This window comes from Oncorhynchus nerka, linkage group LG13 (assembly GCF_034236695.1).
Source record: "Oncorhynchus nerka isolate Pitt River linkage group LG13, Oner_Uvic_2.0, whole genome shotgun sequence".
Taxonomy (NCBI): domain Eukaryota; kingdom Metazoa; phylum Chordata; class Actinopteri; order Salmoniformes; family Salmonidae; genus Oncorhynchus; species Oncorhynchus nerka.
In genome coordinates this window covers 26289351-26317292 of record NC_088408.1, presented here as the reverse complement: position 1 = coordinate 26317292, position 27942 = coordinate 26289351, and the positions used below count along the sequence as shown (strand labels likewise).

The window sequence follows — 27942 nt, the reverse complement described above, 5'->3', positions numbered from 1 at the left end:
TTTAATTTGATTGCTTTTCTGATTTCCGTGACAAGGTTGCCTGTTGCTAGCAAGGCATAATGCTACGCTAGGCTATGATAAACTTACACAAATGCTTGTCTAGCGTTGGCTGTAAAGCATATTTTGAAAATCTGAGATGACAGGGTGATTAACAAAAGGCTAAGCTGTGTTCCAATATATTTCACTTGTGATTTTCATGAATAGGAATATTTTCTAGGAAGATGTATGTCCGTTGCGTTATGCTAATTAGTGTCAGATGATGACAAAGGACCCGTTCACGGGATGGGGTGTCACTACAGGTTAACATTAAGTTAAGTTATAATCCAAGATCTAATTGGAGAGGTAAATTTACTCAAGTAAACAGCAACTGACAAGTTAGTTGTTTTCTATTTTGATGTAATTTACAAAATAATGTTCAGTAGGCATGCACATTTTCACACTTATATTTCCACTTTAATACAGTAGGTAAAACTAGAAATTGTGAACAGCCTTTGTTCTTCATTACAATAACTTCTTAGGCGAGAACTGAACTAACCCCTGACCTTAGTATAGAGGTCAGTATTGACTTAACCCCTAAGCTCTATACTCAACGTGGTATTAAAAGACTGATGACATGACTGTAACTGTAGTGGCTGGTATGCTGGAATACAGCTTGTGGGGTATCTATGACCTTGCCCTCATACGAAAATAAATGCAAAGTGCCCTCGGATCAAAATGAAACAAACACATGACGCAGCTTGACCTGCCAAAAAAATGGGAAGAAGTCAACCTTGTTGATAAACTTGACCCTTTTTCCATGGATTTTTTTGTCTAAAAATAAGAAACAGGCATCCGCAATAAACACCTCTTTCCATTACATTGATTGTAACACAACACAATACCAGACCTCTCAACACAAGGAACAAGGCACACCAACTCGCCACAACCAAACCTGACACAGACACAACAAGAGTCTGACCTAGCACAGGAGGATTACAAGCCTGAACACTGTACTTGGGACAACTCACAGTTTCCATTGAACACAGTCAGTCATTGTAATATACACATATTATATGATTAACACATTTTCTGATTAGTAAGATACTCACCATGTTTTGGGATTCCTCGCTGTTACTCCCAGGAGTTCCAGCTATTTGTTTTGTTGTTCAGTGTTATCTAGGCCAGCTGCCTCTCAGGAGTATTCTGAGCTATGAAGGTGGAAGAGGAAAAGTTGGCCCACTACCCTATGGATATCATGTGAAGCTCCCAGAAATATTCCAGATGGTTGGATCAGAAGCCCTGTCTCAGAAACATCTACTGACAGAGGAGTGGAGAAGTCTTAGTGGGGGAGTTTAACCGGAGAGCGAAACTTTGACACTCTTTTTTGGAAAACTGTAAGAGCTTGTGAGAAAGGTAAGACATATTTTTATTTACATTGTTATTTGGCAACTTTGGTGCACTTTTGTTGTTGTGTAAAAAAAATCCTACATGGACCTTTCTGTTCCTTTTTAAACATCTGAGATAGATTTGTTTTTACATTTAGCTCAACATTAAATTACTCCACCAATCACTGCCGATAGAGCAGCTTGCTATGGATCAGGCAAGCTATTTAAAGGCATTGGACAAATGAGTGTAGGGTGCTAGATGCAACTGAAAGAGAGTGAGATAGGGTGGAGGAGGCTTGGTTTGAAGTGGTGGGCATCTTGTTGTTATGACATGTATCATCTGAATTATGCGCATAGAATTATATCTACTGAGGAGCGGCTTATATGAAGGAACTTTTAATGTCTTAGACCATCAGAAAGTTGGCTTAACGTTGGAACAGCTAGCTAGTGTGCAGTGCAGCACAAGAATTTAAATAAACACACTTACTTTTACTAGTTAATCAATTGTGATAATGTGACAACTATAGTATCCTTAAGGAGTATTTAAAAGTTGAATCCATTATTTTCGAATGAAAAATCGCTTGTTGGACAGGAAAGAAATGCCTGTAATGTAAAATAATGTTTTTAACTGGTTCCCATACTTTTAAAAGAACGATTATTTTCGGGAACAGTTTAGATCACTTTCGTTTGTGGTTCTGATTCTATTCCAAAAAAAAAGGGGGTTCGGTTCTGTTCCCTGAACCAGTTCCAACCCTTGGTTATTTCCAAATCCCTTTAATGATTTTCATGTGAAATGTGAAGACTATTTGAAAGGGGAGCATATCATAATTTCATTATCCAATCTTAACATAATCCCAGCCTCACCCAACCTAAACAAACTCATTCAATAAAAGTTTTTCCTTCAAGTCATCCATTTGCATGGTATGCTATCTTAGGAGGGAGTTCACCTTAATTGACAAGCCCACTTGTATATATGTTCCTTTACTTTACTCAAAACCATTCTAGAATTGGATGACAGTGGGACTGCTTCATAAATGCCACATTGTAGGTTCAATTGAATCAATCCCATAGTCTCTGGCTACAGTACGTCCCAATTATCTCTCCTTTCTCCCAAAGTGTGCACTTGTTCACTTCCTTTAACTGATTTGAAAGGAAAAGCCTAGTGGGAAAAAAATATGGTGGAAACTCCCAAGACCATGCCTTCATCAATCCAATGCTTTTAGATTTTTGCAAAGTAGTGAAAAGGTCAAAACCCCTTCAGCAGGAATGGGTATTTGGGACCACCCTATGTAATATATGTCCTACATTGGACTTAGGGGGATGATGTAGTGTGTTCCAGTCAAAATTAAAGGGAAATCTCACCCCAATTACATTTGATTGTCCTACACAGTAAGCAGTATGGACACGGTAATACAGTGATACTTTGTAACTTTTTTTTAAAGACACGGGCAATGTCTACACGTTATACGTTTTTTGCATTTCTGGAACAAGACCAATGCGAGTCAATATCCCCGATAATAACATTTTCGCACGTCAAGTCCAAATCATCTTAAAGTAAATTAATTTAGCTGAACAATCAAGACCAATATGTCATTTTGTAATTTGGGTGAACTATCCCTTTAATCATGGTCTCTAGACGGAAGATGTTACAGCACCCGCCCAGATCAGGCTTGGCCACCCCTGGTGTATATTGATTAGGAATGGGTCTCTCAAGATCCAACATGGTGGACATAATGCATCATACATAAGTGATACATAAGTGATACAGTTTACAATTGGCTCCTTCATCCCCTTCCTCTCCCCTGTAACTATTCCCCAGGTCGTTGCTGCAAATGAGAACGTGTTCTCAGTCAACTTACCTGGTAAAATAACGGATAAATTAAAAATAAAAAAATACACTGTATCCTCTCTTTTTCTCTCCAGATCCAACATGGCAGTTGCCAGCATATCTATCCCTGGTTCCACGCCGGGCCACAAACTGGGGTTTGATGACTACAGTCTCTACAACAACCTGTCAGATGACGAGCTGATTCTGCTGGCTATCGAACGCAGCCTCAGTGATGCCCACAATGCCACTTCACCCAGTGAAGCCAGCAACACCCCAACAGCTCTAGGCAGAAGAACAGTCCAGTATAGGTCAAATCCATCCCCAACCATGCCAAACCCACCGAGGCAGGAACCAAGACATAGGCCGCCTACTGCCAACCCAACTGACGCGTATGTGCCAGCTGAAAAGAGCCTTCCACTTTTGGTTTTGGGCCACCATTTATATTAAGTTGTAGGCTATGAATAGTTACATACAATTCCAATTTCATGGCATAATGACATGCTGCACTATAACTGTCCATATTACATAACATATCTGTAGTTACAGTGTACAGCAGTAATTATCTGGTCATTACAAAGTAGTTCCAAATCAAATCAAATTGTGTTGGTCACATTCACATTGTTAGCAGATGTTATTGCGAGTGTAGCGAAGTTCTTGTTACTTGTTACAAGTCACTACATGGCACAAGGACAACGTAATAAAAAATGTTGCCAGTCAAGACATGGTCAAGGAAAGTGCTCTCTGATTATTATGTTGCTCTAGTCAGTCATATACTTCTATGTGTCACTGTACAGACTCCATCAATGCAAATGTTTTCCGAATCATGTAACCTTACGTTTATTGTGGGTTTTGCCATTCGATATCATATCTAGGTTGCAGATATGCATGAGAGTGTTTTCTCAAACGAATGACTTGACTTGTGAGGTGTTTACGTCTGCTTAGCTAACTTGACTAAACTATTTAACCGCTTACTGCTAGCTGGAAAACCGAGACGCCTAGAGTATCGTTTGTTGACATACAACACCTCGTTTACAGGCTGGTCTGATTGATTCCAGTGGGCCACGTGCCAAACACCTGTCCCATCAAATCTCGTGATACTGATCCCTTACCCAACCTGCTTTTTGGGAATACATCCAAATAGCATGGTCTGAAGTTCACATGTCACCAAGGTTGAAAAATAGCAACACTGATGAAAACAAGTCTCTGTGCTGAGTTGGATGCAAGATTGCAGGGTTCATAAGGTTTAACTAGGTCATGTTACAGTATTGGCAGGACAATTGCAGCATTGCGTGTGCTTGTGCAACACGTTACTATAGCATCTCCTAGCGAAAGTTTGTCGCAAAAACCTGTAGCATGGTACAAGTTTTAAAAAATAATATTAAACTAACTTTTTAGTGCCCTGCAACAGTCTTAAGCCTACCCCTAAGAAAAGCTTTCAGAGGAACATTATAGTGGCGATATGAACTAGAATTGAAGACAGGTATTTTAGATGTGTGTACTGTAGTGATTGATACAGAGCTTCTCATAGTAAGCATGTCAGCAATGAGAATCAAACGTTTCACTTTGAAGAAACACACAATATCCAATGAGCTTAGGGTCCCACACTATTAGCTTAGTTCATTTTACGTACACATTTGCAGCAGTCAACTGTGACTGTCAACTGAGTATATCTCACTGTTATTGTAGCAGGAGAAGGAAATGTGAAGAAAGAAGGAAATGTGATGACGTTGTGGTGACTCATTTTGTCACAGGCAATGGAAAGCGCATGCTGGCAATGCACAGAGGCGACGGCTCCATTCAGTATACTGGAGACAGAGGAGTAAGTGTCTTCTTTCACAAAGGGTATCTTAGCCACGCATCGTCCCTTCACACCAAGACATGAACACCAGGATATGTAATGATGTTTGTATTAATATGTGACGGCATTTATTGTATGTTAGTTTTCCAGCTCATAGGATACAAACCTGCTGGGAATGATCTTCTTAAAAGGAAATTCCACCACTTTCACTTTTCAAGATAAGAAAATGACAAATACAACTGAATAATAGTGCACAACAATGATTTTCTAAATCTGCAACAAGTTTCTAGCCATGGAAGGGCCTTTTCCTGCTCACCGTGTCACCACCATTCTAGTAGTGTTTACAAATCACTGCTTTTAAAAAGGTTTTTAGTTTTGATGATATCATCAAATTGCACTATTTTATCTAATCTTTTAACCACAGCGCCATTTCCACAAATGTAGACAGTGCTATTGTGCTTGAGATAAAGTGGTGGAATTCCCCTTTTAAGGTAACCAATGTTTTTCCAACACCATAAACCCTAACTAAGGATGAGTGAATTTTGTTTTAATCCACTATCCATAACTTAAAGTTACCTAATTAAAAAAAGAATCACTGACAGAGGTACTGAGTTTGAGAATGATCTGGATTTCCACTTAATGTCTTATATTGTACATGTGGGCTAGAGAAAAAAAGCAAGTGGATGATGATGGGTATGTTTGCCTATTAGGGAACAGGACACTATTGTGCAAGCAGTCCTGAATGGTGATGTGACTATGGTTCAAGCTATGGCTAAAAACAATGCGAATAACATACTGTGGCCTGACAAGTATGGATGGATCCCGCTGCACGAGGCTGCATATTATGGCCAAGACCAGTGTGTCAGGGTTCTTCTTGGGGGTAAGTGCAATTCAAAACTCCATGTATGAACATGTATAGCGATAGGTTAATGTTTAACATTAGTACAGTAATTTTGGGGATCATTGTTGTTGTCCTTTTTGGTAACACTTTTATTTTACAATCCTATTTCAGCTAGTTGACCTGATATTTACCGAGAAAGTTTGTAGTGGTAACTAGGGCTGTTACGGTGACCTTAATACTGCCACACCGGCGGTCACGAGTCATGATGGCAGTCAAATTCCACAAGACAGTTTAGTTTACGGAAATTAGGCTTCTCCAAGCGCTGATGCTGCTGATGGTCATTAGTAGCCTACCAAACTTGCTAACTGTCTGGTACTCAGCACTCTATTGTCCCTCTAATCACTCTCACATCATTGCAAATGTAATCAAACATTTCATGAGATCCCATGAGCTTATGTTTTGCAACATTCCTATAGGCGATGCAATTGCATGAGAAAACAGAGTGATGGCCTCTATTAAAAAGTGGAGGCCATCACTCTGCTTTCTATAGGCTAGGCTTACTATATTTATTTCACAACGTTCCTAATATTAAGTACATTGCTTCTCTTTACAACAGGAGTATAGCCTACCTGACTGGCATGAACATGAACCACAGTAAAAGCGTCCTTCATTCTCTAGGTGCATACAGATGACATGTATTTTTCCCTCTATCCCTGTTTCGACAGGTGGATGATAATGGTCCATTCTAAATAAAAATACATTTTATTATATGTAAAGACAATAATAAATCAAGAATAGACCATATTATCCTATCACATGTGAATGATATATTATCACTTGTGAATGATGCCCAGTTTGTGTGCAGTAAGGCAAGAAACGCATGCATTGTTTTTGCGACTTTTTCAAATCAAGGTCACACACCTCGTGCATTCTAGGCCATAGGCCTATATGTTTTGATAATGTTTCAAAAACATCTTAAAATTAAGCACATTAATCCACTTTCCAACAGGTGTAAAGCCTAACTGGCATACATACACAGCACGTGAGTTTCAAGTTTTGGAAAGATAATTTTCACCATAAAAATGCACCTTCATAATAAAAGCATTACATGCATAATCACATTTGCAGTCACTTTCGATAATGGTGTTTTCTAACTAATGGAACATTTCCGCTTATAGCCTACTGCCATGTGCGTCATGTTGCGCTTATAATGTGAAGATATAGTTGAATAGATTATCAACATTTTTAAGCTAAACGTTCTGATCTGTTGTGTCAGCCTCATTGCTTAAACGTTTTTGGGATGATAGTGGTTGCATTCATTTGGGATCTATTCCATTCTACAACTGTCCCAGACTATGTTTGAAATATTTATTTATTGCACAGAATAGATAAGTCATCTTTTTTACTATGGGGGATAGAAGATTGACATAGGCTAGTGATTTTTTGCTGTTTGTTAGGCCTACTCATCTTGTTGGCTGACAAAAAGTAAATGTGGACAGTTTTTCCAATTTCTTCAATATGCGCCTCGGAATTGGATAAGGACGCATGCAGTTGAGTCCCCGGTGTGTCTGTCTTAACTTGTAGCCTTTGAGAAAGACCTGATCACATGATGGAGAGCCATTTCAGTGAGAGGTGCTTTGGAGCATGTAGCTGGGAAAGGGGAATTATAATTATTAGATTCAGCCCAAGGGCACAATGGCCACTGGCCGCAAAAGGCACAGATTTTTTAGGGGGCATTGCGGCCACACAAAGAGGATGGCATTATCAAGTGCTTGTCAAATTGTGAACGAGGGACTGATGAAGTGTGTACAGCCTGCACAAAAAACAACAAAGCAGAGCTCATGCCTTTCATGCAACTTTTTTCAAATAGTCATTTGTCTCATCATGCAGCTTTAGAATGTATTAAAACTCAAAACGTATAGCCCAACGTTTGTATCACAACTAAAGTTACATAAATAACTCTAAATGAAGCATACATTGTAGGAGCACCTGATTCTTTGTCAAGCGCTCAACACAGAATTGATGCATGTGCGCACTCCCTCAAATTGTTGGAGAGAAAATATGGAGAAAATATCCTTTCTATTTTATTCAGCTATGTTCAATTGTATTCTTAATAATAATACTAATCCTAATACTATAAAATAATATGAAACAATGCCATATGAATGAACAATGAATTATAAGCTAATCTTGTCTGCTAAATGAACTAGTGTACCCCACAACCATATGGCATAGCCAGATCAGGTCCTAACATAACGACAACTCAGAGTACGCTATTCTTTTCTTCTGGTATAGACATTTTCTTCATCTCATGTTTCTTTAGACCTGTCTAAAATAAAGAATGGATTTGTTGTGATGGTGTAGGCTATTCTACATAGATTTATTAGACTTTAATATATAGATGTTCCAATGGTCTGCATCAGTGGCTTGAAGGCAATTTATATTTTCTCGGCTCGGAACACCCCTTTTCCCACATAATTACCACGTATTTGACCATTTTACCAATTAAAACCCAGCTAAGTAGCAGACTAAAATACAATATAAAATAAAGTATAGCCTAGTCTCATTGTTATCTCATGTGTTCTTTTTTTCACCCTTCAAGCTCAACCTAGTATGATTAACAAGTGTGACCTGAAAGGCCAGACTGCTCTCATCTTGGCGCTGTACAGGGAAAAGGTGGCCTGTGTAGAGATGCTTCTGGAGAAGGGGGCTGACCCAGACCTCGCCAACAAGGACAGAGAGACCCCACTCTACAAAGGTAACAAATTTGCCATAGAGACCTACTAAGACCTAGATTATATCTCTTTGTAATTATCCTTTTATTTTCAGCGTACTAAGTCATAGGCTACTTGACTGATACTAAAATTATGTGTTGGGCAGCAAGATCAGCACTCTGTGAGAAAAAAATGAATGAAAAACTTGCCCTTCATGGATTTGTAAGAAAATGACTGGTACAAGAATTCCTCCAGCCCAAGCCTACACCGATCTAATGCTTTAGGATTTGTGGGGAATACAAGTGAACAAGTGCACACTTCATGAGAAAGGAAAGGTATATGGGGGGGGGGGGCTACAGCTACACTCAAGATCTGCCATTACAGAAGGTCTCTTCCAATACCATTCTAAGCTGTCTTGCATACACTGGGAATACCCCCAAACCCGTGTTTAGGAAACAGTCTTCCATGACTAACAAAGTCTGGGATTTCTTCTATTTAACTTCATCTTTGACTGTATTCCACAGCTTGTGAAAGTGGTAATGCTGAGATTGTGGTCATGCTTCTGAATCACGGTGCTGTGGTGAACAAACACTGCATTCAGGGCTGTACAGCTCTCCAGGAGGCTGTGAGCCGCAACAGTGTGGAGATCTGTGAGATCTTGGTCCAGGCCGGGGCGAAGCTCAGCCCAACCAACATGTACGGTATCGTGCCCCTATTTACTGCAGCCCAGAGTGGGCACGAGGAAACACTTCGATTTCTCATTAAACACGGTATGTCTTTCCCCTGGAAAAATGGGTGAACTCTGTAGGCCAGCGTTCACCAACCTTTTCTGAATCAAGATTACTTTCGCAGTCAATAAGCAAGCATAGAGTTACCACTCAGATGTTTTTTAATGACTTAAAAAATGTACCATTAACCTAATATAAACAATTATTCTGTAAGATTGAGGTTTGTGGAGTAGGCCTAATACATGTTCACAGCATATTAGCTACAACATGCCTGGCCTGCCAATATTGTTCTTCTCAGACCATATTATATTTCAAAACTCGAGCTTTGATTACTAAATAGATCAGTTGGTGTAGCACTTACGAGGCACAGCTGAGCATGAATTGAAATCATTTGCAAATAAGTACCTTTTTTATTTTACTGGACTGATGGTATCTGCTTCTGATGGTAATGGTGGTTTCAAGAGAACTGGGAACTCGAAAAAAAAAACAAGGTCAAATCATTACGTCAGTAATCAGAGGTCTAGAAAGATGCTAGAGTTTCCGACTTGGAATTCTGAGTTGGATGACCGTTCAAAATGACTTTTCACAGTCGGATCTCGTTTTTTCCCGATATCCCAGTTGTCTTGAACGCACTGAAGACGGAAGTCAGAGATTTCCCAATTCCCAGTTGTTTTGAACACGGCATTAGTATCAACGGAGGGAGGGAGAGAGCAGCAGAGAGTACACCTCTCACGGTCCCTGCCCTCTCCTTCCTTTTTTCTGGTGATACTGACCAGAGAGAGGGGACACCATCTTAACCAGATGTCAAAACTCGAGTCGCACCGCATTCTCCTCATGCACAAATTCATGTTATTCCTATGACCAGAAAAAGTTAAATATTCCTTGATATTAAAAGAGACATGACAAGCTGCTAATAATGGGAGCACTTTGCTTATCCGGTGCGCCGGGCTTCTAAATCAAGTACAGCTACCGCCGACAGCAAGAAAGAAAGGGAGCACAAGTCTTTATCACAGCCTTTATGGTTGTGTTTTTTACAGACATGTTTGGTGATCGACTAGGAATGCCGTGAAGATCGGCCAAAGGGCGCAGATCACATAAAACTGTCATGTAGCTCTTACTATGGATCGTTTGTTGACTTTTTTAACTGTCAGTTGCACTGAATATGTTCTAGGTGCTGATATCAACAGTGAGGCAAGTGATGGAAGCGGCTAAGAATGGCCATGAGGACATTGTGGAGCTTCTTCTTTCTCAGGATGCTGATGCCAACAAAGCAGGCAATAAAGGACTTCTGCCACTACATATTGCTGCCCAACGAGGAGCTGATGGGTACCTGCAATTAGCTTACAATACCTTGATACATGGGAATACTACAAATATCAATGCACAGCACCCTTAAAGCAGAACTGAACTCTAGAACTAACTTCTCTTGTCGAAAACAGCATATGTAGCATCACAACTAGTCAGAAACATTTATTCCAGTCATAAAGTCAGTATCGTCCAAAACAGAGTTTTGTGTACAAGAGTTCTCCATGACTTACATGAAGGTTGGCTTTTGATTTCAACAATGCCCACTAACACGGGATAAACATTGGCGTTGTTTGAGCTCTATCCAGAACACACAGACAGTGAGACCGACCTGCCCAGCAGCACAGCTGTTTGGATTTGTTTACATAAGCAGTGGTGGAAAAAGTATCCAGTTACCATACTTGAGTAATAGTAAAGATACCTTAATAGAAAAGGCCTCAAGTAAAAGTGAAAGTCACAAGGTAAAAAAACTACTTGAGATAAAACTACTTGAGTGTTAAATATACTTACGTTTCAAAAGTAAATATAATTGCTCAAATGTGACTCGTTTCAGGAAACTAGGTGTACTTCCCAGAAGCGCCATTTGAACTCAAATTAGCTTAAATAGCGAGCGATGTTATTTCTTTGTTATTAGATTCGTTGTTGGATTAAAAACATTGTAAACTCACCAATAATTCAAATCAATAGAGATACATAATGGTGTCTCATAGTAATCAAGCTTTGAAATGATAACATTATTGTAAAATGTTATCTGTTTGTGCTACTTGCAGTCAATTTGCAGTGTACAAGTTATTATAACTATGTTCCAGCCCCTGACCATCTGCACAGAACAGACTTTTTAAATCACTCAGCAGTGCCATTTGCAGAAGGACACATAACTTGGGAGGGGGTTTGGGTGTCCTCCCATTTTTTCAGGCATCTAAAGCCCATTTCCTGCATTTCTACACAATGGCTCTTTTAGCCATCTCTATTTAGAACAACAGAAATAAGCAAAAATGCCCACAGTCATTAGGGAAGATATGAATAAATGTTTAAGTGATAGATAAGACTGAACTAGATCCATGATAATTCATTAATCAATGTTGTGTTGCACCTTTATCCAATAGCCCAACAAATGAACAACTCCTACAGATGAAGTACAAAGATTGTCTTTAAGACATCCTCTATATCAAATGTCAGCCAGACGGCCCAGCCAGCCAGAGCTAACTGCACACGGGACCCCCACCAGTCTCGTCAATAACTCAACTCTCTCCCCAACAAAACTTCCAAACACACATCAACACACAGAAACAGTACACCCTCCACATAATTCATATCATAAGCCTAATAGTACTGTAGAGCTCATTTTACTTGCACACAATATAGCTGTGTCATCCTGCCTCTAGGGGTGCACGACCCTGTAGCGCCCCAACCCAACACACCCCACTCAGCTTTAGGATCTTAGTGAAATATTAATTAACGGCTTCAGGTGTGTTAGGCCAAGCCCAGAGTGACAAAAGTAAGGACTGAGCAGCCCAGCAGCTAGGGATTGTCTAAATCTCCCCTGATGTGGGCATGTTTTCAATACAATACAGTATTCCATATAAGGCATGGAGACCCTATGAAAGTTGCACAGTGTATCCTTAATCTTAAAACAAAATCTAATGACATAACTTTACATTTCCTACATACATTGTGGGAGGATAATCAACCTTCCAATTAATGGCAATGCATTTATTAGCCACTATTTTATTTATTTATTTATTTAACTAGGAAAGTCAGTTAAGGACAAATTCTTATTTACGATGACGGCCTACCCCGGCCAAAACCTAAACCAGACGACACTGGGCCAATAGTGTGCCGTCCTATGGGACTCGGAATCACAGCCGGTTGTGAACCAGGGACTGTAATGATGCCTCTAGCACTGAGATGCAGTACCTTAGACCACTGCGCCACTTGGGAGCCCATATAAATGCTAGGTTACATAGTTTCTTCTGATAGCGGTTTCCAGTATAAACATTTCCAAGCAAACAGAAACAGGGACAAGGGAGAATCTGTAGACATGCTGAGATAAAAGTACATACTCTTTGCGAGAATTCAGCCAGCCTTCACAAGGCCACAACATATGCAAATATGTCCCCTTTTGAGCTTTACACCTCCAGCAGATTAATACAATTTCTGAGTGCATGATATTCTGTTTCACTAGCATATAGTAGGTTCTTTGGATGGTTTTAAACTGCAGTAATGTATGTCTCAGATTATATGAACATGACTGGGCATTCTAACATATCTGTATCGTTTCATCACCAGGTCTTCCTCACATTTTAGATTTACATCTTTTGTGTCATCGGGAAAAGCCTCTATCAACTCTTGATACAGTTTGGAAATCAACTTTGGAGGTTTGTCAGACTGCCTTAAATTAGCATCTGGCTTGTTCAGTGTTTGCTGGACAGAGAGGATAAAGTGTTGTATCTGCAAAAATGCACCTCACCTCTGTCACAGACTTGTCTCGCCTGGCTGCCTAACTCTTCTGAGACCTCTGTCACCAACTGATGCTCATAAAATGAGGCAAGATAAATAATTACTTTGGTGTACATTTATACATTATATTATCCATGGATCAATAATTGATATTACCATAATTCCCAGATCCTAGACTGTAGCTTTGAACTTAAGCTGCTGTCCTGTAGCTACTGTAGGTCATTCAATCAATCTGTCACGTTCTGACCTTAGTTCCTTTGTTTTGTCTTTGTTTTAGTATGGTCAAGGTAGCCTGTTTTCACGTGTGAGTTGTAGGTGATTATTTTCTGTTCTGTGTTTTGTGTATTCACCGTACAGGACTGTTTTGTTTCGTTCGTTGTCGCTTTATTGTTTTGTTCTTTAGTGTTCTGAGTTATAAAAATATCATGAACACTTACCATGCTGCGCATTGGTCCTCCGATCCTTCCTACTACTCCTCCTCGTCGGAGGAGGAAGACAACCGTTACAGAATCACCCACCAACCAAGGACAAAGCAGTGTGGTAACGGACAGCAGCAGCGATCTCCAGACTCCTGGACATGGGAGGAGATTTTGGACGGCAAAGGACCCTGGGCACAGGCTGGGGAATATCACCGCCCCAAGGCAGAGCTGGAGGCGGCGATATGAGGAGGCAGCACGGCAGCGCGGCTGGGACGAGAGGCAGCCCCAAAAATGTATTGGGGAGGCACACGGGGAGTGTGGCTAAGTCAGGTAGGAGACCTGAGCCAACTCCCCGTGCTTTACTGTGGAGAGAGGTTTACCGGGCAGGCATGCTGTGAGGTGCACGGTGTCCCCGGTGCGCAGGCATATCCCGGTGCGTTACATTGCAGCGCCTCGTATCGGCCAGGCTAGAGTGGGCATCGAGCCAGGTGCCATGAAGCCAGCTCAGCGCATCTGGTCTCCAGTGGGTCTCTTCGGGCCGGGGTACATGGCACCAGCCCTGCACATGGAGTCCCCGGTTCGCCAGCACAGCCCAGTGCAGTCTATTCCACCTCGCGGCAATGGCCTGGCTACGGGGAGCATCCAGCCAGGTAGGGTTGTGCAGGCTTGGTGCTCGAGACCTCCAGTGCGCCTCCACGGTCCGGTCTATCCGGTGCCTCCTCCACACACCAGGCCTCTGGTGGCAGCCCCTCGCACTAGGCTGTCTCTCCGTCTCCTCCCTACAGGTGCTCCCGCCTGTCCAGAGCTTTCCAGAGTCTTCCGCCTGTCCAGAGCTTTCCAGAGTCTCCCGCCTGTCCAGAGCTTTCCAGAGTCTCCCGTCTGTCCTGAGCTGCCAGAGTCGCCCGTCTGTCCTGAGCTGCCAGAGTCGCCCGTCTGTCCTGAGCTGCCAGAATCGCCCGTCTGTCCTGAGCTGCCAGAGTCGCCCGTCTGTCCTGAGGTGCCAGGGTCGCCCGTCTGTCCTGAGCTGCCAGAGTCGCCCACCAGTCAGGAGCTGCCAGAGTCACCGGTCAGTCAGGAGCTCCCAGAGCCGCCGGTCAGTCAGGAGCTCCCAGAGCCGCCGGTCAGTCAGGAGCTGCCAGAGCCGCCGGTCAGTCAGGAGCTGCCAGAGCCGTTCGTTACTCCGGTGCTGCCGGAATCGCCCTTCAAGTCAGAGCCGCCACCGCGGACAGACGCCCACCCAGACCCTCCCCTATAGGTTCAGGTTTTGCGGCCGGAGTCCGCACCTTTGGGGGGGGGGGTAATGTCACGGTCTGACCTTACTTCCTCTGTTTTGTCTTTGTTTTAGTATGGTCAGGGCATGAGTTGGGGTGGGCAGTCTATGTTCATTTTTCTATGATTTGGTATTTCTGTGTTTGGCCTGGTATGGTTCTCAATCAGAGGCAGCTGTCAATCGTTGTCCCTGATTGAGAACCATACTTAGGTAGCCTGTTTTCATCCGTCAGTTGTGGGTGATTATTTTCTGTTCTGTGTTTTGTGTATTCACCATACAGGACTGTTTCGTTCGTTGTCGCTTTATTGTTTTGTTCTTTAGTGTTCTGAGTTTTAATAAATATCATGAACACTTACCACGCTGCGCATTGGTCCTCCGATCCTTCCTACTACTCCTCCTCGTCGGAGGAGGAAGACAACCGGTACACGATCAAATGTATTTATAAAGCCCTTTTTACATCAGCAGAAGTCACAAAGTGTTATACTGAAAACCAGCCTAAAACCCCAAGCAGCAAGCAATGCAGATGTAGAAGCACGGTGGCTAGGAAAAACTCCCTAGAAAGGCAGGAACCTAGGAAGAAACCTAGAGAGGAACCTTGCCGTTCACCTTCGCACCCCTGGGCCAGACTGCATTCAATCATAGGAACTACTGAAGAGATGAGTCTTCAGTAATGACTTAAAGGTTGAGACCATGTCTAGGTCTCTCACATGGATAGGCAGAATTTTTCCATTAAAATTGAGCTCTATTGGAGAAAGCCCTGCCTCCAGCTGTTTGATTAGAAATTATATGTATGGCAGGACCAAATCGGAGAGATATGTAGGAGCTAGCCCATGTAATGCTTTGTAGGTTAGCAACAAACCTTGAAGTCAGCCCTAGCCTTAACAGGAAGCCAATGTAGAGAGGCTAGCACTGGAGTAATATGATTAAAAAAAACATGTGCTTCTAGGCAGGATTCTAGGCAGCTGTGTTTAGCACTAACTGAAGTTTATTTAGTGCTTTATCCGGGTCACCGGAGAGCAAAGCATTGCAGAAGTCTAATCTAGAAGTGACAAAAGCATGGATTAGCTTTCCTGAACATTTTTGGGACAAAAAGTTTCTGATTTTACAATGTTAAGAATAGGAAAAAAGCTGTCCTTGAAATACTCTTTATATGTTTGTCAAAAGAGTGATCAGGGTCCAGAATAATGCGTTCCTTCACAGTTTTATTTGAGACAACTGTACAACCGTCAACCATTAATTGTCAGATCCAACAGCAGATCTCTTTGTTTCTTGGGATCTAGAACTAGCACCTCTGTTTTGTCTGAGTTTAAAAGTAAAACCTTTTCCATCATCCACTTCCTAATGTCAGAAACACAGGCTTTCTGGGTAGGCAATTTAATTGATGAGTACAGCATTGTGTTTTCGAATGACATCAGCAAGAGGAAAAATATATAGTGAAAACAATAGTGGTCCAAAAACAGAACCTTGAGGAACGGCGAAACTTACAACTGATTTGTCAAAGGACAAACGATCCACAGAGACTAACTGATATCTTTCTGAAGTTCTAAACCAGGCAAGAACATGGTCTGATGCCATTAAAAGGTCAATTACCACCTTCCCGAGTGCATTAACGGTGCTATGATGGGATCTAAAACAAGACTGAAGCATATTGTATACATTATTTGTCTTCAGGAAGGCAGTGAGTTGTTGCGTAACAGATTTTACATTTTGTTTTTAGAGTAATGATAGATTCGATATAGGCTGATAGTTTTTTACATTTTCCAGGTTAAGGTTTGGCTTTTTCAAGAGAGGCTATATTACTGCCACTTTTAGAAATGGGGATAAACATACCTGAATTGTCCAATAGAAACTCTTGTTGCAATTGTTGAACTAATCATTACACCTTAGATCAGCTAGATGGAGACAAGAATGTGGAAGGCGGTATTGAATGTGTCAATGTCTGTCACCTTGATTACTAAAATTTCTCTTGACCCGTTCACCTACGTTATAAATTTGAATTCATAGGCTAGGTTGTAGCAACCTCATGCTGGGCATAAGGAAAATGTGAGTATCCTATAGTAGCCTAAACCTATCGATATTGCATTGAGCTGGTTGAATGGAATATGAATGACAGTCACCCAGTATGCTGTAATTGAAATAAGGCCATGCTCATAAAAAAATAAATATTGTCCTCCCTCATCTTAAACGGCACCGATCGCCGCTGTACTCTACCCCCTAGTTTCTGTTTCCAACTCCACTGACTTACATCTCACATGCACCTCCGCACCTAAACTGAAAGGAACAGAAGTTAGAAAGGGACTCTCAACCAATGAAAATGCTACAGTAATCTTTCAGTTAGTAAAGTACACAATGCAAAATGCTATGTTTAGTCAGAACTGTGACATATATTCTAGACACACCACAACAAAGCTGTGAAGATATGTTATTTTTCGGAATAGAATGTGTACTGTATGCCTTGTGTCTACAGTATTTCTTGTGGAGACTTGGATTCCTCGGATTCCGGTTGGAGGATTCCTGCTGGAGGATTCCTGCAATCAGAAGGGTAGTAACCAGGGAGGATATTCTCCCTGGTTACTCTAACTGTGATTTCTGAAAAAATGAAAAACATGAAAACTTTAGGAATGTTTTAAGGGAATGCTTTAACCCTAATAGTAATCTTCCACTCTGGGCACCCCCTAATTTCCTCTGTGTGGTTTTTTATTTCAGTATTGTGTCATTGCTGATCAAAGTGACCAGCAAGTACAGAGTGAATCGCAGTGGAGTCAGTCCCCTCCACCTGGCCGCCGAGTGCAACAGGGACGCAGTTGTGTAGATCCTGATTGAGGCCGGCTACGACGTCAACGCCATGCTGTTAGATGACCGCTCCATGATGTACGAGGACCATCGTAGCACGACTCTCTACTTCGCCGTCGCCAACGGCAATGTGGACGCAGCCACCATGCTTCTAGATGCCGGCGCCATCCCAAACCTGGACACCTTCAACCCGCTACTGGTAGCATTGAGGCAGGGTAGTATCGAATTGGTCACTTTGCTGGTGGAGCACGGTGCCAATGTCAACGCCTACGTACCCACTCACCCCACCTCGTTCCCGGCCAACCTCATATTCGGTATGAAGTACCTGTCCATGCTGAAGTATCTGATGGACAATGGCTGCGAAGCCCTCTCCTGTTTTAGTTGCACTTATGGCAGTGGTCCACACCCACCACATCAGGAGACCTCTGAGAGGGATGACTTGCGCTACAATACCAATACACTCAGAAACACTGGGGAACCTGTTCAGGTAAACAAAATAACAATGAAATGTTTAGTATGTGCATATGTGTAATATATTTACATACATTCTAAATATAATACCATTTAAGAATGAGGGGGATTATTAGGTGGCCAAAATTGAAATTTAGCCAGGACACCAGCTTTAACACCCCTACTCTTGCAATAAGGGGGATTTTTAATGACCACAGAGTCAGGTCACCCGTTTAACATCCCATCCGAAAGACAGCACTCTGAACAGGGAAATGGCCCGTTCACTGCCCTGGGATTCGATCTTAAGACCGGAGGCCAGAGTGCCCCCTACTGGTCCTACAACACCACTTCCAGCAGCATCTGGTCTCCCATCCAGGACTCACCCTGCTTTGCTTCAGAGGCAAGCCAGCAGTGGGATGCAGGGTGGTATGCTGTCGGCAACAGTTGTAAGTACTATGTAACAATGGCAAGAAAGTGTAACCAAACGCGCTTTAGCCCAGCTTGGACAAAAAAGGTAATCAGTTCCTAGACTGAGGGACTTGAAAATCCCCAAAACATTCCTTACCCCAGGACACTTCACCGGGTTGAAATAAAGAAAAAGGAGCACTCTGTTTCATAATATGTACCATCAATAAATGATCAGATCTATGCAGAAACAGAGATACATTTTTCCCCCTTTATAGTCACTCATTGAAGTGTCCTGTGGTAAGGAATGTTTTTTTGATTTACTATGTAATAATGTTTACCTACACTGTAATCGCCTACAATTGTTATGCTGTCATGTTAGCACATAAAAAATACAATATACCATAGCCTATCATTGCTTTTTGTGTTTCCATCATTAGTTCTGTGAGGTAATCTCTACACGCTGGGCAGGACCCATCATAGATGTACTCCTGAATTACGTTGGCCATGTGAAACTCTGCTCCAGACTTACTGAGCACCTAGATAGCTTGGAGGACTGGTAAGTTATCAAGGAGAAAGCAAGTGAGTGTCTTGTACACATACTGTACATGCACACAGACACACCTACACATACTACACAACATAAGGTAGCATTTTGGTATAGCAGGACTGTATGCGTGGCTAATAAGCAGGGTTCATACCAGCCTGTTACAGTGGTGCCATGACCTGGATCCCAGAGCTAATGTCTAGCTATCAGCTGCTGGCAGACTCATAAGGGACCGAGTGGCACTGTGGTCTAAGGCACTGTATCGCAGTGCTAGAGGTGTCACTACAAACCTGGGTTTGATCCTGCGCTGTATCACAACTGGCTGTGATCGGGTGGCCCATAGGGCAGTGCACAATTGGCCCTGCATCGTCCGGGACATGGGAGGGTTTGGCTGGTGTAGGCCATCATTGTAAATAATAATTTGTTCTTAGCTGACTTGCCTAGTTAAATAAAAACTTGTGAGGGGTATGGGGATGGACAGGTCTAGTTAACACCTCAATAACATACCATAATGAATTTGATTGATTCAAAATCATTTTCCCACTGTGAAGTGTCAGGTAGCTACTGGCTTTCTGTTGCTTTACAGCACACAGGGCTTCTCAATTGTTCATTTTATGATTGGATCCCCCTGCCACCAATTATGCTTTTGGTTTGACCAGGTCCTCAGAGGGGGAAAAAAGTTGAGCAAGGCTTGTAAGGAGAACAGAGAAATGTGCAATATCTCCTCTCTTTCTCTCTCTCATCTCTCTCTTCTTAGCAAACCCTCAAAAATGTGAGCTAACTTATAACAAATAAAGTAGTACAGTCAAATTTTATGGTAAATTCATAAGCACGAAAAATAATTATATTGAAAATTATATTTTGTCAAATGGGGAAAGTTTCTATTGTGAAGTTATGCACATCTCACATGTGAATGCTAGTTTTCAAGACAAGTGGTAGTTGGTAACGGTTAATTTTGAGAGCTCAATGACAACGGTGGAAGTATTGTCAACCTTTAAATAATTATCTGAACCTCAGGCAGTAGGCTCAAGCAAGCCTGTTTCTCTCAGTGCAGCTTGCCCTGCCTGCCTCTCAGACTCTGGCCAGCATCGAAAAGCCTATCCTCCTTATTAATGCTCAGAAAACTCATGTGAAGGCCAAAATTCTGGGGGGATAGCACTAATCATGTTTATGCAACCTAATAATCATCCTTAGAATACTTCTAGAACCAACTTAACACAAGTTTGGGAAGCACTGATCTGGCTAAATGCACAAATGCCAGTATGCTGCAGCCATCCTGCATGCTGCATCAGTTAGGCTACAGGTTATTTAGCTCACTACAGACCTAAATTACACACCAGCCTGATAATACGGACCAGTATGTTGTTAGCCTAATTTCTGAAAAGTGATGAAAAGTGTGGTGAACTGTACACAAACAGAATAATGGGTTATGATATTTAAATGTAGATAAACAGGGGTTTGGTGGTGACTTTCTGAATTATGTTAGTTAGACCAAGAGTTTAAAGTAATACAGAAATTATTGGTATTTCAGTTGTGATTGTCCAAATTATCAGAAAGGTTTTGTATGTATTTTCCCTTAAAAATTAACCAGAAAGGACCATTTCACAGCTATTTATTTTTTTATTCTTTTTTGGGGGGTAGAATGCCCCCAAACCCCCCTACAAGGGTGTCAAACCCTGAATCCATTGACTCTGAACCCTCCCAATATTCAACACAAAGTTATGCCCTTGGCTGCTGGGGTTACTGATGTGATGAGGGGGAATTCATGCATGCACACTCGACACTGCCCAAACAGCCACTTATTTGGAATGACTTGTGCACATGTTATGTACTTTCTATATTCAAGCGTCACATACAGTATTATTGAATCTGTTGCCATTGTCTTCCAGGGCATTCACGTCCACTGATGCAGCTGTGCAGGCTGAAGACTCGCCAGCAGGTTGGAATCCACAGACTGAGGTGCATCAAAAAACTGCCCCTCCCACCACGACTAATCAAGTACCTCAACCAAGAAGAGCGCAACCAAGAAAATGTTTTGTGAATAATAGTCTGTGACATTATAGTCAAGGTAAGAGATGATGAGGGACTACAGCACAAAATCTCTTGACATAATCAGTGTTTTGGTGTGAATCTTTTTACTCATATTTGAGCGGTAATATAGAGCAGTGCTTACCAACATGGGGTACTGCAAGTGGTTCTCAATTTATTTTATTATTATTATTATTTAATATTTTTCTTCCAAACATAATACCATAGGGGAGTATAGTATATGGTATTATAAGCAATTGTACATACATTTTTACAATGCAAATTGTGTTGCCCCTTAAATGACAGATTTGGACACTGATAAACACACCGAGTGGCTGTACAGTAACATGCTATACATTACATTTCATTACTTTACTTCTAATTGTTGTGGACACCTGGGACCATCAAGTGACAAAAACCTCCAGGGGACCATGACACAATGTCCCAAGAACATCCTAAAAACATCCTTGGGGACGACAGGAGGCTGCTGAGAGGGGAACGGCTCATAATAATGGCTGGAACGGAGCAAATGGAATGGCAATAGACACCTGGAAACCCATTCTCTCCAATTAAAGTGACACCAACCTCCTGTGTTGGGGATGTCCCCGGGACAAACCAGGAACTAGACAAAACCTCCAGGAGACCATGACACAACGGCCCAAGAATTACCTAAAAAAGCGTAATTGGGGATGTCCCGGGACAAACCGGGAACCAAAGAAAACCTCCAGGGGACCATGACACAACATCCTGACCACTTTAGGCGTCCGTTTCATGATGATCCGGGGACATTCTAACGACAAGTTTTTTGTTTGCAGGGTTAATGTGAAAAGGAGGGGATGCAGGGCTCAATGGCACAGCTAGGAGCTCTTCTTTGAGTCATAAAATTGCATTGAAATTATTTAGGAACTGTGCACACTTTGGAGAGGTGTGTGGCCACTTGGAAACACCAGTTAGACCTCTCAGTTAAACCCTTGTATTTTTTTTGTCTTGTGTTGCACCTACCCCAAATTTTCCACAAATATTCTTGTCATGTTACTGAATGTATCCAGAGTATTTTCAGATTTTGTTAATAACAAATGCTGCGACAAGTATGACAAATATAAAATGCACATAAAATGTTATGTTTGGATTCAGTCTCTTGTCAGGTGAACTGTTGTCTCTTTACCTTTAGTCTAATAATTGTCCCATAATCTCCTAACTGTTCCCTTATATTTGCTACCATGGTTATGCATATGCTTTCCATTTTCTTCTGTAAAAAACTAATTCAATTTAGGCCAATTCCCACCAGTGTAAGAGCTTTACAAACATACATCTGTAATAATAGTCCTGTAATCTGTTACATTCTTTGATAAAATGTACTCTAAATTTGACTGCTAAGATATTTTAAGTTAAAGAAATCTGTGACTCCGCAAATGGTAGTTCTTTTGAAGATGATTTGGTGGTCCCCAGAACAGAAAAGGTTGTGAACCGCTGATATACGGTACAATACAGTCCAGCTAGGGTTTACGATTCAACTTTAAGATCAGACTAAGGTAGACTTACCAAGTTGGTAACACTTTATTTTACACTTGTAGACATTACTAGGTGCTAGTATTTACTATTATTTGCAAGTACATAGTAAAATGGTAATTACACATAAATAACCTATGAATTATTTATATGTTTCAGTTGTGAGAGCTATTAATTAACTATACAAATGAGTGAATTAGTTTTTGTCAAGCTTTAGAAATGTGCCTGTTTGCTTGTTTGAGTGTACTTGAGGGGCATTATAGAACCCTGGCTATAGTGCAGGCTTTTTTCATTAGTTTAGTGTTATTTGAGGTGTTATAATGTTCTTATTATGAATGGTCTAATCAATTTCTCAATGGAAGATAAATAAGAAATAGATACATGAATGGCTTTTTGTTAAGGTTTTGAAAGCTGCTTATTTGATTTTATAGTATTTTTGGGGCATTGTTGGACCCTTTTAGGCTGCCTTATAAGCATTGTGTTTTTGTAAATATTTGATTTGAACAGTTATCAAAGTTGAGAGTTTGAACATAAATGTTTAAAGCATTACCTGACAGTAATTGTATTACCATCATCACAGTAAAGATTCAGAATAGGAGAGGGAAACAGTAGACGTAATTTAATATTTGGTGTTGATTCACTTAAATAGATTTCATTGCAATATTTGTAGTATTTTGTATGATCTCTGAGGTAAGGGTCTCATTTTTTAAATAATTGTTGTTGTTTTTTTTGGTGACTTGGTGACAATTCAATCTTGTGCTATTTTGCCTGTGAAAAAATAAAATAAACATCATATCCATTTTCTATGGGTTTTCCAGTATTTCAAAGGCCATTAATCCTGTATTTTGTAGTTTTCTAGTTCATTGGGATGTGCAATATTTCCATTGTTTTTATATTTATGTATTTCCCGATGTATTTGTCCAGGATTCCTGGATGATGTTTGATCGATTGCTTGATTGCTGAATGACTGTTGCTTAGGGTTAGGGTCTTGTTTGCAGGTCAACATTAGGGTTAAGGTTAGGGTTAGGTTTAGGGTTAGGGAAAATATCATTTTGAATGGTTGTAAATTGTGTGTGTGTGTGTGTGTGTGTGTGTGTGTGTGTGTGTGTGCATGCTTGCGTCCATAACATGATGGCCCATATGAATGAGGTATGGCTCACTGATCTGAGAGTGTCAAGAACTGCAAGAACTGGGTTTTTCACCCTCAACAGTTGTGTATCAATAATGGTCCACCACCCAAATGACATCCAGCCAATGGCAGGCCAGTGGTCGAATATACAGTAGGTAATTGATGAAAAATGACAAAGGAGGCTGACACGATTTGTGCAGAGCAACAGACGGGCTACAGTTAGTCAACTGACAGTCCAGTACAACACTGGTCCCCAAAGACCCATAAAATAATGCACAATTCATCGTACTTTGACGCAAACAATTTGACACAAAAGGGTATGGCAGCCGACGATCTTAGAGTTCCAATTCTTTCAGCAAAAAACAAACCACAGTTTTATTTTATTTATTTTTATTTAACCTTTATTTAACCAGGTAGGCTAGTTGAGAACAAGTTCTCATTTAACAACTGTGACCTGGCCAAGATAAAGCAAAGCAGTGCGACACAAACAACAACACCGAGTTACACATGGAATAAACAAACATACAGTCAATAATACAATAGAGAAAGTCTATATACAGTGTGTGCAAATGAGGAAGGAAAAGGGGTGTGAGGCAATAAATAGGCCATAGTGGCAAAATTATTACAGATTGGCAAATTGAACACTGTGGTGATAGATATGCAGAAGATGAGTGTGGAAATAACGATACTAACAATATGGTGATGAGGTAGTTGGATGGACTATTTACAGATTGGCTATGTACAGGTGCAGTGATCTGTGAGCTGCTCTGACAGCTGGTGCTTAAAGCTAGAGAGGGAGATGAGTCTTCAGCTTCAGTGATATTTGCAGTTCGTTCCAGTCATTGGCAGCAGAGAACTGGAAGGAAAGGCGGCCGATGAGGAATTGGCTTTGGGGGTGACCAGTGAAATATACCTGCTGGAGCGTGTGCTGCTATGGTGACCAGTGAGCTGAGATAAGGCGGGGCTTTACCTAGCTACGACTTATAGATTACCTGGAGCCAGTGGGTTTGGCGACGGATATGAAGCGAGGGCCAGCCAACGAGAGCATACAAGTCGCAGTGGTGGGTAGTATATGGGACTTTGGCGACAAAACGGATGGCACTGTGATAGACTGCATCCAATTTGATGAGTAGAGCGTTGGAGGCTATTTTGCAAATAACATCGCCGAAGTCGAGGATCGGTAGGATAGTCAGTTTTACTAGGGTACGTTTGGCAGCATGAGTGAAGGATGCTTTGTTTTGCGAAATAGGAAGCCTATTCTGAATTTAATTTTGGATTGGAGATGCTTAATGTGACTCTGGAAGTAGAGTTTACAGTCTAACCAGACACCTAGGTATTTGTAGTTTTCCACATATTCTAAGTCAGAAACATCCAGAGTAGTGATGCTGGAAGGGTGGGTAGGTGTGGGCAGCGATCGGTTGAAGAGCATGCATTTAGTTTTACTTGCATTTAAGAGCAGTTTGAGGCCACGGAAGGAGAGTTGTATGGCATTGAAGCTTGTCTGGAGGTTAGTTAACAGTGTCCAAAGAAGGGCCAGAAGTGTACAGAATGGTGTCGTCTGCGTAGAGGTGGATCAGAGAATCACCAGCAGCAAAAGCGACATCATTGATGTATACAGAGAAAAGAGTCGGCCCAAGAATGGAACCCTGTGGCACCCCCATAGAGACTGCCAGAGGTCCGGACAACAGGCCCTTCGATTAGACACACTGAACTCTGTCTGAGAAGTAGTTGGTGAACCAGGCGAGGCAGTCATTTGAGAAACCAAGGCTGTTGAGTCTTCCGATAAGAATATGGTGATTGACAGAGTCGAAAGTCTTGACCAGGTCGATGAATACAGCTGCACAGTATTGTCTCTTACCGATGGCGGTTATGATATCGTTTAGGACCTTGAGAGTGGCTGAGGTGCACTCGTGACTAGCTCGGAAACCAGATTGCGCAACGGAGAATGTAGGGTGGGATTCGAAAAATGGTCTGTGATCTGTTTGTTTACTTGGCTTTCGAAGACATTAGAAAGGCAGGGTAGGATAGATATAGGTCTGTAGCAGTTTGGGTCTAGAGTGTCTCCACCTTTGAAGAGGGGGATGACCGTCTAGAGTGTCTCCACCTTTGAAGAGGGGGATCTCAATCTTTGGGGATCTCAGACGATACGAAAGAGAGGTTGAAGAAGCTAGTAATAGGGGTTGCAACAATTTCGGCTGATAATTTTAGGAAGAGAGGGTCCAGATTGTCTAGCCCTGCTGATTTGTAGGGGTCCAGATTTTGCAGCTCTTTCAGAACATCAGCTATCTGGATTTGGGTGATGGAGAAACGGGGGAGGCTTGGGCAAGTTGCAGTGAGGGGTGCAGGGCTGTTGACCGGGGTAGGGGTAGCCAGGTGGAAAGCATGGCCAGCCGCAGAAAAATGCTTCTTGAAATTCTCAATTATTGCGAATTTATCGGTGGTGACAGTGTTTCCTAGCCTCAGTGCAGTGGGTAGCTGGGAGGAGGTGCTCTTATTCTCCATGGACGTTAGTGTCCCAGAACTTTTTGGAGTTAGTGCTACAGGATTCAAATTTCTGTTTGAAAAAGCTAGCCTTTGCTTTCCTGACTGCCTGTGTATAGTGGTTCCTAACTTCCCTGAAAAGTTGCATATCCCTTGGGCTATTCGATGCTTATGCAGTATGCTAATGGTTGCAGTGGGCTAATGAACGAAAACATTGAACTTTGGAGAATTGGAAAAACATTGCCTGGTCTGATTACTCCTGGTTCTTGCTGTTTCAAGCTGATGGGATGAAACCACATGAGTACAATTATCCATCATGCAGCATGTCAACATTGCAGGCTGGTGGTGGTGTGTTTTCATGCCACACATTGGGTCCCTTGATAAAAGTGGACAAATGTTTGAATGCCACAGGATATTTGAACATCATTTCCAATAAGGTGCATCCCTTCATGGCAGCAGTGTATCAATCTGCAAATAGTGGGATGAGATGGAACGAGCTATTCGGAGTAGAGATCCACTACCAGTCAACTTGACACAACTGTGGGATGCATTGCAGACAATATGGGCCAGCATCCCTGTGGAATGCTTTCGACACCTTATTGAGTCCATCTCCCAATGAATTAAGGCTGATCTGAGGGCAAAAGGGTGTGGAACTCAATATTAGCAAAGTTTTTGTAAACTTGGTGTACATTGTCTCTTGCGAAATAACGGAAAATTAAACACAGAACCCCCTCCCAGTTAGGGGGAGTGATGAGCTCTACAGCAGTGTCTCACAACTCAATTGCTGATTAAAACGTCTTATGGCTTAGATCCCACTAACGGGATCGATATGACAACAGCCAGTGAAAGTGCAGGGCGCCAAATTCAAAACAACAGAAATCTCATAATTAAAATTCCTCAAACAGAAGTATTTTACACCATTTTAAAGATACACTTTTTGTTAATCCCACCACAGTGTCCGATTTCAAAAAGGCTTTATGACGAAAGCACACCAAACGATTATGTTAGGTCTTTACCAACTCACTGATAAACAGCCATTTTTTCCAGCCAAAGAGTCACAAAAAGCAGAAATAGAGAGAAAATGAATCACTAACCTTTGATGATCTTCATCAGATGACACTCATAGGACTTAATGTTACACAATACATGTATGTTTTGCTCGATAAAGTTCATATTTATATCCAAAAATCAGAGTTTACATTGGCGCGTTATGTTCAGTAGTTCCAAAACGTCCGGTGATTTTGCAGAGAGCCACATCAATTTACAGAAATACTCATCATAAATGTTGATGAAAATAGAAGTGTTATGCGTGGATCTTTAGATAAACTTCTCCTTAATGGAAGGAACCTGTGTCAGATTTCAAAAAAGCTTTACGGAAAAAGCACACCATGCAATAATATGAGTACAGTGCTCAGGCAACAAAACAAACCATACAGATATCCGCCATGTTGTGGAGTCAACAGAAGTCAGAAATAGCATTAGTAATATTCACTTACCTTTGATGATCTTCATCATAATGCACTCCCAGGAATCCCAGTTCCACAATAAATGTTTGATTTGTTCGATGAAGTCCATCATTTATGTCCACATACCTCCTTTTGGTTCGTGCGTTTAGTACACAATCCACACTCACAACGCACGGGCAAGTCCAGGCAAAAGTTTGGGCGAAAAGTCATATTACAGCTCATAGAAACATGTCAAACGAAGTATAGAATCAATCTTTAGAATGTCTTTATCATAAATCTTCAATAATGTTCCAACCGGAGAATTCCGTTGTCTGTAGAAATGCAATGGAACTCAAGCTGACTCTCACGTGAGCGCGCGTGATCAGCTCATGCCACTCTGGCATTCCTCATTCCCCAATCCTTCACAG

General features: G+C 41.6%; 1 pseudogene; it reads left to right on the top strand.

Moving 5' to 3' along the window:
- The first annotated feature begins 555 nt into the window (after positions 1–555).
- Positions 556–23258, top strand: LOC115140399 (ankyrin repeat and SOCS box protein 2-like; annotated as a pseudogene).
- Positions 23259–27942: the final 4684 nt, after the last annotated feature.